The following is an 11517-nucleotide window of genomic DNA, read 5'->3' as shown; positions in this document are numbered from 1 at the left end:
GGCGGTGCGAGAGGACGCGGGGCCAGCCGGGCGGTGCGGAGCCGGGGGGGGGATGCGGGGCAGTGCGGGAGCGGGCGGTGCGGGGGGGGGGGCGCGGAGCCCCCGCGGGCGCGGTGCGGGCTCACGGCAGCGCATCGCCCCGCAAATGGTGCCCGGGGCGGGGGTGGGGGGAGCGGGTGAGCCCGCTCGGGGAGCGGCGGGGCTAAAATTAGCCAAGTGCGAAGAGTTTCGGGGAAACAACAATGAAAAAGTGCATCGGGGGCAGCCGGTTCGCCGTGTCCGGGGCGGTCCGAGGGCGCCTGGAACGGGATTTCTTTGGCGCGGACAGGCGCTCCCTGCCAGGGCCGGTGCCGCCGGCCGCTGCCGACGGGGGACGGCTCGCACGGAGGTTGGAAAATCGGATCCCAGCCCCGCGCAGGATATCCATAGAAACGGAGATTAAAGGGATGAAATAAGTTATTTTGTTCTAAACAATAATGTTGCTATAAATACGAGCGTTTTCCTTGTTCCCTTCCTGAAAAGCGCAGGGCATTTCAGCAGGCTCATCTCCTGACAAAACAAACCGGTGTACGCAGCCAGGCTGCAGATACCTTGCCCCCCGCGAAATCATTCCTTGTTTTTACTGGGAAATGGGCAAAACTGCGGTCTGTACCTGTCCCCTCTGGAATCAATAAGCCGCACGGTAATTTTCCAAATACAGCTACTTTCGCTGTTTTGCACTTCATCTGTAAAAGGGAAATATATCTTCCCCCCCTAAGTGAGTGATTGTAGATTATTTCTCAAATTGTATTTGATCACCGAGTGAATTTAGTGCTCGCTCAAGTCCGTGGGCTGACTGCTTGGAAATGGCTCTGTCTGTCTTTGGAGAAGTTACAGCAGACACAGCGGCAGAGCAATTGCCACAGATTATTTCCCAATCTGCTGCTGGCCTCCTTTGGAAGAGCACCATCAATTCAGCCTCCATTTCCACTTTTTGCTGAGGCTGCTGCTTACAAAGATACTAATTGCGATGGCGGGTTTTATGTTAATGGGTTCCACGTAATGATCAGCCCGACAACTACAGACCTTTGGGTTGTTAGTTGGCTGCACCGGGAATAAAACTAATGGCATTTGGTCATGAAAATGCCACCCTCCACCTGGTGATGAGGACTGGGGGCCCAAGGAGACCGAAATCCAAGAGCCGTGGGGCTGGACCCAGGGATGCCTTTGGAGAAGGAAACTCCTTTTCCTCCAGAAGTGCCATGCTTTGAGGGAGGGCAGCTCTGTGCTGGGGGGATGGTGGGGAGGTGTGGGGTGCCTGCCTGGGGTCCCCCCAGCTCCAGGGAGAGGGTTTGGGGTGCTGTGGAGCGACAGCGTCCGCAGGGACGGAGCTGCGCGAGCCTCCGAATTCTGACTAACACCGTAACCGGTTTGGTAGCTCTAAAATAGGATTTTAATCCTGGGAAGCATCATTTCACATTCCAGTGATCTAATCAAAATCCTTTCCTCTAATCTCTCCGTGGTCCCCCCTTTCTAGATGAAAGAGGCTGGAGTTCCTGTCTTCACCCTTTCTCCGCTGCCTCCCTGTTCTACCAGTCTGTTCTGTGTCCAGGCAACTGCAAAAAGACATTTCAAAGGCTCCTGCCGTGCCATGGAGATGTTTTCTCTTGTTAGTTTGGACTGCAGGTGTGTGAGCCTCGAGGATGAAGTATCGTGGTGCTTGTTTTAGGTTCGGGGCACACAGTCACGGCACAATAAATCACACAGTAATGCTCCGCTTTGAACACGCGCGCACGGAAAAGAGGAAAGAAAAAAGCATCTGACCTGAATCATTTTCTGGAAACACATCTGGTTAAAATCCAAAGTTTTAAATTGAGTAATATTTTAAAATACATTTGGTAGGTATTACATTACAGTGTTATATCTGGTAATATTTATGATACTAATGTGTTAAGCGGAGGTTTATATCTGTCAAGAAATATGAATGATTGTCATATGGGCTAACAAATGTATCCTGATATAAATAACGTTTTATGATATTTTTAACATTATTGTAGTCTCTTTTTTTTGCAGAACTTACAGTATTGCCAATTTGAAATAAAAGCTCTGTGGCTACATACCAAAGCTTTTAGCTATATAATTTTGAATAAGTATAAGCTGATTTTGGGAAGTGCTGAGAAACCTTAACTGTGCCGGGAGACAAACGCTGAGCACCTGTAATTCCTATTGTTTCCGTGCAGGCTCAAGTCCCTTATTTGCCATTTTGTGTGGCAGCAAGCCCAAGGAAATCTTGTTTGACAGCTCAGTTGTCTCAAAGTGCTGTATTTCTTCGGGCTGGATTCTGAAAAGATCCTGCAGGCTACAGAGCTCCTCGGAGCAAGTGGTTCTGTGCTTTGTGTTCCTGCTGAAACCCAGCTGTGTAAGGTGGGAGAGGGGTCTTGGAAAATTTGGCGCATCCTGGGAAGAAGACGGTTTGAATAAAGTTTTCTTGGATTATTATGTTTTGAGAAATCATTCTCATCTGGTCATTTGAGGAAGGATTTCCTAAGGTTAGATTTGATCTGTGTAAATGCTAACTTCTTTCAGCAGGCACTAATAGAGTACTGAGAAAGGAAGCACAGTGGATTTGAAGTTTAAATCTAAAATGATGGTAGTGACTAATGGTACTTCAGTAACACTTGCTGCATCCAGAATATTTGTAAGTATGTTGTACAGATTTCTTTTTAGAAACTAGGCAAAAGTCAGATTAAAATTTGTTACCTATTAATGTTATAACATATTATTAATACAGATCTGTAATGAATATGTTTGCATGTGGGGCCATCACTGGCAATTGGTCTTGTTGTGCTTCACATGTCGTTGTCCAGAACACTGAAGAAAATGGACCCTTATTCCAAGGGTCCCAAACTGGTTGGGAACAGTTCCTTGCACAGCTGCTCCCCTGGGTAGCAGTCTGCATTCATGAAGATACTTTGGACCAGGAGTCCAGTTTTGATCACTGGACTTGGGCTTCTCTTTCCCTTAATCAATCTGGCTTATTCCCTTGGCCAGGATACTGAAAGAAGAGGTGTTGCTTCTCCCAGCAGCTCTAATTTTGAGTCTCTTCTCCATGTCTTCTTTTTTTTTTTATTCTTCTCATTTTCACTTAAACTGATTCCCAAATTTCTATCAGTTCCCATAAAAGAGTTCCCCTACAGCCTTCTCTGTACCCGTCTGCTCCTTGTCCAGCTCCCTCCCTCCTCACTTCCATGACTCTCATCTTTCTTCATCTGCTTCTTGTCCCCATCTGCCTGGCTCCACATGGCTGTGGCTGCTGGAAAGGAGCTCCTCATTCCAAAATCCCACCCCTCTCCACTGTGGAAGTGTCTTTCTGCTCACTCTTAAACTGGATCTGAGAGCACAGCTCCATCTATCCTGTGCCATTGCACAGTGAGACTCTGCAGGGATGGCAGAGAACAGAGGCAGCCAAACAGATAATTTATGTTCCTGGGAGATTTAGCCCATAATAAGATCAAAATTCATATGTGTCTTCCAAATCACAGATCTTTTTTCCCCTCAATTATTGTCATTGACTCCAATTCTGCTTGATTTATGTGTGGTGTAGTAGCCAGAGGTTTTGCAGCATATAAATTGCCAGAGGATTTGGCTGGTGATGTGGACACAGTGACATGCAGAAGCTCAGGAAAGCCCCTGAGCAGAAAATGGTTGGAAGCTGGGAGAGTAACAGGGACAAGTATCCCATGTGCCTGCCCACGATTACCTGCGTGTCCAGCTGTGGTCACTCAGCTGGATGGACCCTTGTTCTCAGCCAACATGGCAATTCTCACATCCTTTGGGAAAGTTTTAGCACAAGCCATGTAGATGGCAGGATATGTGACCTAAGCATGAAATCCAAGGATTTCTGTACCCTGTGAGTACTGCACAGCCACAGATACACAGTGGTAGGTGGAAGAGGAGAAAGCAATTCTCACAGAGGGCAGGGAGAACAGCCACAATTGAAAGCAAAGTAAATTTGGGTGGTGTGGTTACTTGCTGTTTAGCTCTGAGGACATTTATAAGTATCCAACATAACCCACAACAGATCTACCTGTGAGGATTAACCCCTACCAACACAAACCTGTGATGGCACTGGGGGGGAATCTCTGCCATAGACAGCGGGAGTTGTTGAAGAGCCCAAAAGAACTCCCACACTGAATGTGTTCGCAGCATTTCTGTCAAATTGCTGCTTTTCTCACGGTGTATTCCATCCAGATGCCTGGTGGTGCTTTGGCCAGCACCAGTGGCAGCAGTGCCATGGGCAGGCAGGGGAGTTGGAGAAGAAAAGGACCAATCAAGTTGTCTACTCCCTGCAGCTGGCAGTGATACCAGTTTGATACTGAGTTTATCTCAGGGTATGGTTCACACCAGATTTAATTTGTAAGCACTCTCCTCACCTTCTTGTCCTTTATCCCATGCACAGGATGGTGTCCAAGCTGGGATTTTTGCTTGGATGGGAGGTGTGTTGAGTTCTTTTCAACTGGTCTCACCCTCCCTCCAGCTCTCTTCTCTCCAGCTTAGGCTGTTCTATTGATTTGGGAATTTATCTTCCCTGTCCTTTAAAGGGATCAGAAGGCAAGTTAGTAGGTTATGTTCCCCAGCAAAATTCCCACCTTTTTTCTCACTTGGAACCTTTCACATATTTTTTACCTTTTACTGTTTCCTATTTGGGGTTTGCACTTTTTTTGTTGTTGTTGTTGTTGTTGTTGTGGTATTTTGCTATCCCTGTCATGAACTCTCACCCACTTCATGCAGCCACTTCCTCACTTCAGGTTCCTGCTCTTCCCATCTCTCCCTCCCTGCTCAGATCCACTTTGGCTCTGTGTTCTCCACCACTAACTGTCCCAGCCAAGTATTTCTCCCACTTTCTGCTCAATCTTCAGGTCTAACATTCCACATATTACTTAAGAAAAAGAAGCTGAAACCAATCATTATTAGTTTAAATCCCTTTTTATGTTCTGAAGCTCACCTGTGCTGATTCTGTTTCTCTGTGCTGCTCACCCCATGGCAGGAGAGCTGGTTTAGTGGCTGTGGCTGGGGACAGGAGTTGCAGTCGGATGCTGTCACGGGGCTTTTCGTGGCATGAAACAACTCACTGGATCCTCCCTCAGTTCCTCCATTCCCTACAGCACCAGTGGGCACTGGGAGATCCAAATCTTGTGGTGACTGTTGGGGTTGCAGAACAAGGAAATTGCAAGGAGGAGATGGAGGGAAATGTACAACTAAAGCAGCTCAGAGCTGCTCCCTCACCTCCAGTTCCCCTTTCGTTCCCTGCCAGGCAGGGCCCATGCACTGAGTGCAAAGCCTTGGAGAAAGAAAAAGAAAGGTTTTCCTTTCACTTTCCAATCCCAAACCCTTCATGTGGGACTGAAGGAGGGAACATCCCTCTGCTCCTTTCCTCCAGCAGGGCTTTCTGGTGCCCTTCTCCCAGCCCCAGGCTGGCCGGTCCCCCGTGGGTGCTGGCGGTCCCCAGGGTGCTCAGCCCGGCTCTGGCACGCGGTGCCAAGGGCAGAGGCGGCTGTGCCTGGGCCCTGTTGTGACACGCAGGGAGGGGAGGGGAGAGGCAGAGGGTGGAAGGATGGGGAGATCCCGGGACAGCCCGGCTAACCCCAACCCCTGAGCACAGCGCTCCGGGCTCCAGGGAGCTGCAGAGCGCCCGGGAATCCTGCACTGGAGTGTTTCGGATGTTTGAGGTGGCTTTTCTCCCAAGAGCGAGTGTGAGATGGAGTTTTGGGAAACGCATCTTTTCTTAGAAACACAACTGTGACTGACTTAGCACAACTGTGATTTTCTGCAAACACAACTGTGTTTGGGGTTGTTGCATGTGAATGCTCGGGAAGGAGAAACAGTAATTCTGGATTAATGCAGAAAGGGAGAAAACAGACACCCTTAGAGGAAGCCCCAAGTTCACTGCAGCTGCCACACGCTGGCAAACCCAGTGCTGCATCCCACAGGAAATATTTCAGTGTGGAGAACCTCCTATTTGAAGGGATACACCAGGTGCCTGTCATGACACACACAAATGAACGAAAGTGCTTGGGGTAGCACATCAATCCACTGTTTCTTCAGTAGCATATATGAAATAAATTGGTTCTTTTTCCCCTGGTGTTGCATCATTTCCTATTTGGTGTCTGGCTGGTGACAGATTATCAAATAGGGGAGAAAAAAAATCCATAGAATTTTTTACATCGAAACTTTACCTTTGTCTTTGGATAAAGAGATCCAGTCTTACTCTGGCCACGATTCTCCACATTTATGTGCTGGCCTTGTCTGCATCTGCTTGGCATTATCCTGGATTGGGGCTTTAACCTGCTACGAATCCAAAGAAATTATACGGAATTGATGGGATCACTATGAAATTCCAGGGGTGCAGGCTGGTGCAGACCATATCCTATTAGTCTTGTTGTGTTCTTTCTGTAAATAACAAGCTGGTTTTGGCCCAACAAGAGTAAAACAAATTGAAAGCATTCATAAAGAGGAGAAAATGGGTTTAAGATGTAAGAGTAAAGTACTGGTGGGTTGTCTCCAAGAATTCAGTTTTTAAAAGTACCAAAGCACATACAAAACTTTAGTTTAATATGTTTTAAAGTGCCTGCTGCGTGGGGCTGGCTGCTGAACCATAGGCACAAGACCTGCTTTCATGGAAGGATTAAATAAAAAAAAATAAATTAAAAACTGCAAGAAGGAGAAAAATGTTTAAGGGCAGCCAACCTGGAGGAAACAAATATAACTTAGTTATGTGAAGTGTTTGTAAATGCAGTTTATGAACATGTATGAAAAAGTAATTTTTTACTTTTCGGACTGCAGTTGTCACACGGAAAAGAAACAACGGCGTATTTGTCCTTTTCAAGGATTAGTAGAGAATACATTGCAGTTTGGCTGTTTATTTTGACTGCTTTTTCCTTTTTAATACCTTATTATTCTGTTGATTATTCCAGATTAGCTCTTTTTGTGTGCTCTCCCTTATTTGTGATTGATAGGGAGACATTCACTCGGTTTGCCTGAAAGTGGGAATTGATTTTAAATTTTGTTTCAAGTTTCAGACTTTCTTTTCACATACATGGGCTACCAAATTTGATCCATAAATCTCACTTTTGATGTCTCTTGCATCATCAGAATAAATGTGCAATGACACAGAATGCCTGGAATTGCAATAATGCCATGTAACAGAACTGACTATCAAGCTGCATATATAGATTAGATTAATGCATAAGTCTAATTTGATATTTTACATTACTGGGCTAATATTTTACAGATGTAATGCCAAGTCGTTAAGTAAATGAAAATCACAGAGAGTCCAATTCTGAAAGGATTACTCAGGCAAAAATCCCTGAAGTCAAAGGGAGTATTGCCTGAATGGAGTCTGCAAAATTAGAACTAGAGCCATATTCCCCAAACAGACAGGAGATTTATCTTCCAGATCTGCCCAGGAGTTGAATTCTTGTAACAATGAAAGATATATAGAGAAAACGAACAAGTAGGTAACCTGAAATATAAGGAGAGACTGATAAGATCACAACAACCCTGAGCAAGCATTTGTGTGGTTGGTGATGTCAACAGGAGCCCGAGTTGTTTTAATAAACTTGTTCATAGTTGTCCTATACTGTGTTTTATATTCTGAAGTACATAGATCACGTAAGAGTTTAACAAGAAGAGGATTCATATTAAATTCACACATAAAATACCTCCATGAAATATGTGAAATGCTTTTCTTCTTTATATGATTCCAATAAAACATCGATCATAAAAGCTCTGCCCTCCCGCCCCTTCATATCCAGTTTCAGCTGTTGCTTTGTGTTTAAACTTGGAATCCGTGACACTCAGCAGATATAATTGTGGGGCAGTTTTAATTGGTGAAGAAAGACCCTGGCTCTGCTTGCTCACTCGGGGGGGATAAATCAGGAGAAGCCCCAGCAGAGCTGGTGAAATGTTGCCTCTCTGTGAGGGGCCGTGGGGCCGAGTGATCTATAAACGGTTGCAGCTCCTGTTTACAGCTGCTCAGGATCTGGCCCACTGACTTGGATGGAGCTAAGCCAGGGATGATTTCTGCCCTTTATCATGAGTTTGCTCAGTGTTTTGCACTGTCAATTCTCCTGACTCTTGCTGCCAAACTCGGCTCCCTTCTTCACAGTTTCGTACAGTGTGAACCAATACTGGTGGAAATCCAAGGGTAAAAAAGCGGCGAGTATAAAGCACAGATCTGTAGCCTGGATCTGAGAGGAACAGCTTGACCACAGAGGAAGTTATTTGCACAAAAAGTATTCAAACAGATATGCACGGTTTACATGTGTTTAGTAAATCTTGTCTGAAAACCAGAACCAGCTGGATGGTGTGTGGAGGCCCCGGTCCCAGCCCCTCCTGAGCAGCGTTTCGTACGTGTGCACGATACACTTCAAGTCACTTTTTCCATCTTTTAATTTGGGAGCTGCTGGGGACTGAAATACGAGGAGAGTGATTTCCATTTCGGTCTGTAGTGGTTGTCAGCATCCTCAGGATGACATTCCCATCAGAACCCCTTCCCTCCACCTGCAGCCCAGAAGCAGGGGCAGGCAGGGTATAAACCCCCCCCATGGTACCTCAGGGGCACAAAACCAGCTTTTCATGCCAGGCTTACCCTGCCATGTTCATGTGAGGGCAACAGGCAGAATCCTTAAGGACAATTATCCCAGCAGGGCAACAAGCAGAATCCCTAAGGACAATTATCCCAGGGTGATTACCCTGCTTGAGGACAGCGAAATCCATTGAGCCACTCTCAGTTCACTCCTAAGCCAGAGGAGAACCAGGCCTGAAAGCTAAATTTGCATGCCAGATTAAGAAAGTTGTAGATGCAAGCAAGATCTTTTTCCTTTTTTTCCCCCTTCTTTGTGTGTGTGTGCGTGTGTGTCTAACTATGCAACAAATTTTGTAGCTGAGATTTACATACTTCTTGATTCATGAAATTATGAGCAGCTGCTATTTTGCTACATTCTTAAATTGAAAAGGCAGCGAAGAAAAGAACAGACACATTAGGCAAACTCCATCTGCCCCTCATGTCTATCACTTCCCTTCACTCTCTCCTTTGCCAAACAGGATACAATGGCATAATCAGATGTCTTGGTTTGCCTGGGAGAGTCCCCAGATTCATATAGCTGTCGTCTAAGATGGGATTTTTGTTTTTCAGACAACTTCTTAACATGAGCTCTCATTCCCCCTGAAATGTGGCTCCATATTTAGAGAGGAAACCGCAGAACACAAAGGATCTTCAGGGACAGAAGAACCTCCAAAATGGCTCACAGGCTTTTGGAGGGCTCCTGGAAGTCTTCAGACATCTATTCTTAGGGATCTTAGGATCACTTAGATTTTAGATTAACTTTAAGATCTTGCTTCCATCTTTTTGTTCAAACTACATCATGGAAAGATTTGGGGGTGAGAGGGTAAAATACAGGATTCATGATTAGAACAGATGGGGTTTATCCCTAGCTTTTGCCATGAACCTCTGAACAAATCCAGTCCACAGGTAGTTCCTTGCTTGGAGAACAGAGTTATTTAAGCTCTTTGGAGAAGAGAACTTCTATCTCTGGCACAGTGGAAAACAGCCTGGTCCAGTGGTCTTCACACTGAATGCCACTCTACAGATAATAACACTATATTTCACCACGATGTAAACGTTTCAATTTTCCATTTTTGAATTAAAAGATGGAAGCTCAGAATTTTAGTCCAATTTAACACCTGGTTAAACACTTAACAAACTAGTAACAGCTGAGTGCATCCCTGTTAAGTGGAGTTTTTTTCTTTTTGTTGCCCCACTTAAGAAACAGTCATTGTCATTCAGTCTCATTAACATAAATAGGTTCCCTAGGAGATGTCCCATTAAAGTGGCCATCCCTATTAAGCATGTCCCAATTAAGTAGTGTTTATTGTATGGCAGGTTCCAGACCTCAAAGCAGAATAATTTTCAGTTCCTAGAGGGAAAAAAAATAAGTCAAAGAAATTACATATTTAAAAAAGGTTTAAATTGATACAAACTGATAAGAGCCCAAAAATGAAAAATGAGGGCTGACACTTCAGCCTTTTGTTTACCCTGTAATGCTGCTTTTCTGGTTTTGAGTTAAGAATGTAGCCTACACCCTAACTATGAATTTCTTGGCTTTGATTTGATTGTGTCATAACTTAATGTTTTATGACTTACAATCACATTAGTCATAGGAGTCACTCAAGTTTAGAGATGATGGAAAAGACATAGGGGATAGACAAATCCATACTCGGGAAGATGAATAGCTGTGATTGGAACGGTGGGCTGGGACCCAGGAGAGCCGAGTTCACTGGCCAGGCCTGTGCCAAATGTTCCCGTTTCTGCCTCACTGAGAGCAAAACACCGAGACTCACAGTGCTATTTAGACACCTGAACAGACATTTAAATATTATTTTGAGTGCTCCTGTGCATGCATAATCTATTTTACTCTTTTCTTAATCAAGGTGGATTTAAGTCAGGGGCTTATTCAAGGTGTTAACAGACAAGCTGTGGAAAATCTTGTGTTGGCTGAAGATGATACAACTCAGTGTCTGCTGCCAAAGGCTACCCCTTATCCCCCAAATTATATTAGTGTCAGCCACTTCAGCATAAAATCTAGGTCTTTAGCACAAACCAACCTTCAAAGAGCTGAAATTGCTTGCCTTGATTTTGTCTCAAAGTGGTGGAGAAGCAGGCAGGTACCTCCTGTTTGTGGTGGGTCTGTGGGAGGGGACCTCCAGCACAGAGAGGGAGCAGAGGAGGAGGAGGAGGAACAGTAATGCCACCTTCAACAGCTGAAGGGAGAGCAGCACATTTACACTTTCAGGGCATTTGCACCTCAGTGCTCACCCTGCAGAAATAAAGATGTCCCTTGTGTAGCTTTACCCCAAATTAGACAACCTGTCCTGCCTGTGAAGCAGAAGTTTGTACCTGGGTGGAGTTCAATAAATACGTGAAAAATATCCATAGGGCCACAACATGAAATCTCTGCGTGGCAGGTCCTCCAGAATTTTCCTCAGTACATCTAAAAATGGAAATAGAAAGGTTCAAACCTTGTCCGAAAAACAGAATTTTGATTCATACAGAGCAATGACTTCTCTGGAACCCTCTTTTTTGGTGTTTCAGAGAAACAGACAGTTTAAGTCTTCCCAACTTACTTTATTTCACAGAATCGTGGAATCATTTAGGTTGGAAAAGAAACTTAAGATTGAGTCCAGCTGTAAGCCTAACACTGCCAAACCCACCACTAAACCGTGTCCCCAAGCTCCATGCCTGGAAGCTTTCAGGCAAGCTCCCCTGAAAAGCAATGTCCACCTGTTCAATACTTTTCCTTGGTCTCAATAATCATTTTTTTTCTAAAAAAAAAAAAAAAGGAATTATCCCTGGAGTACAGCTTCATATCGAAAGTTGTGATTTGCACAATGGTGCCCAAGTGGTTCACACATTTAATGTGCAGGCCATGCTTTGAAGAACCTTAAGATTCCTTGCATTAATAAGAGGCACTGTACTTC

This window comes from Empidonax traillii, unplaced genomic scaffold (genome assembly GCF_003031625.1).
Source record: "Empidonax traillii isolate 1590-97213 ecotype Southwest subspecies unplaced genomic scaffold, ASM303162v1 scaffold101:size1699134, whole genome shotgun sequence".
Lineage (NCBI taxonomy): Eukaryota > Metazoa > Chordata > Aves > Passeriformes > Tyrannidae > Empidonax > Empidonax traillii.
Note: the sequence above shows the minus strand (reverse complement) of the source record.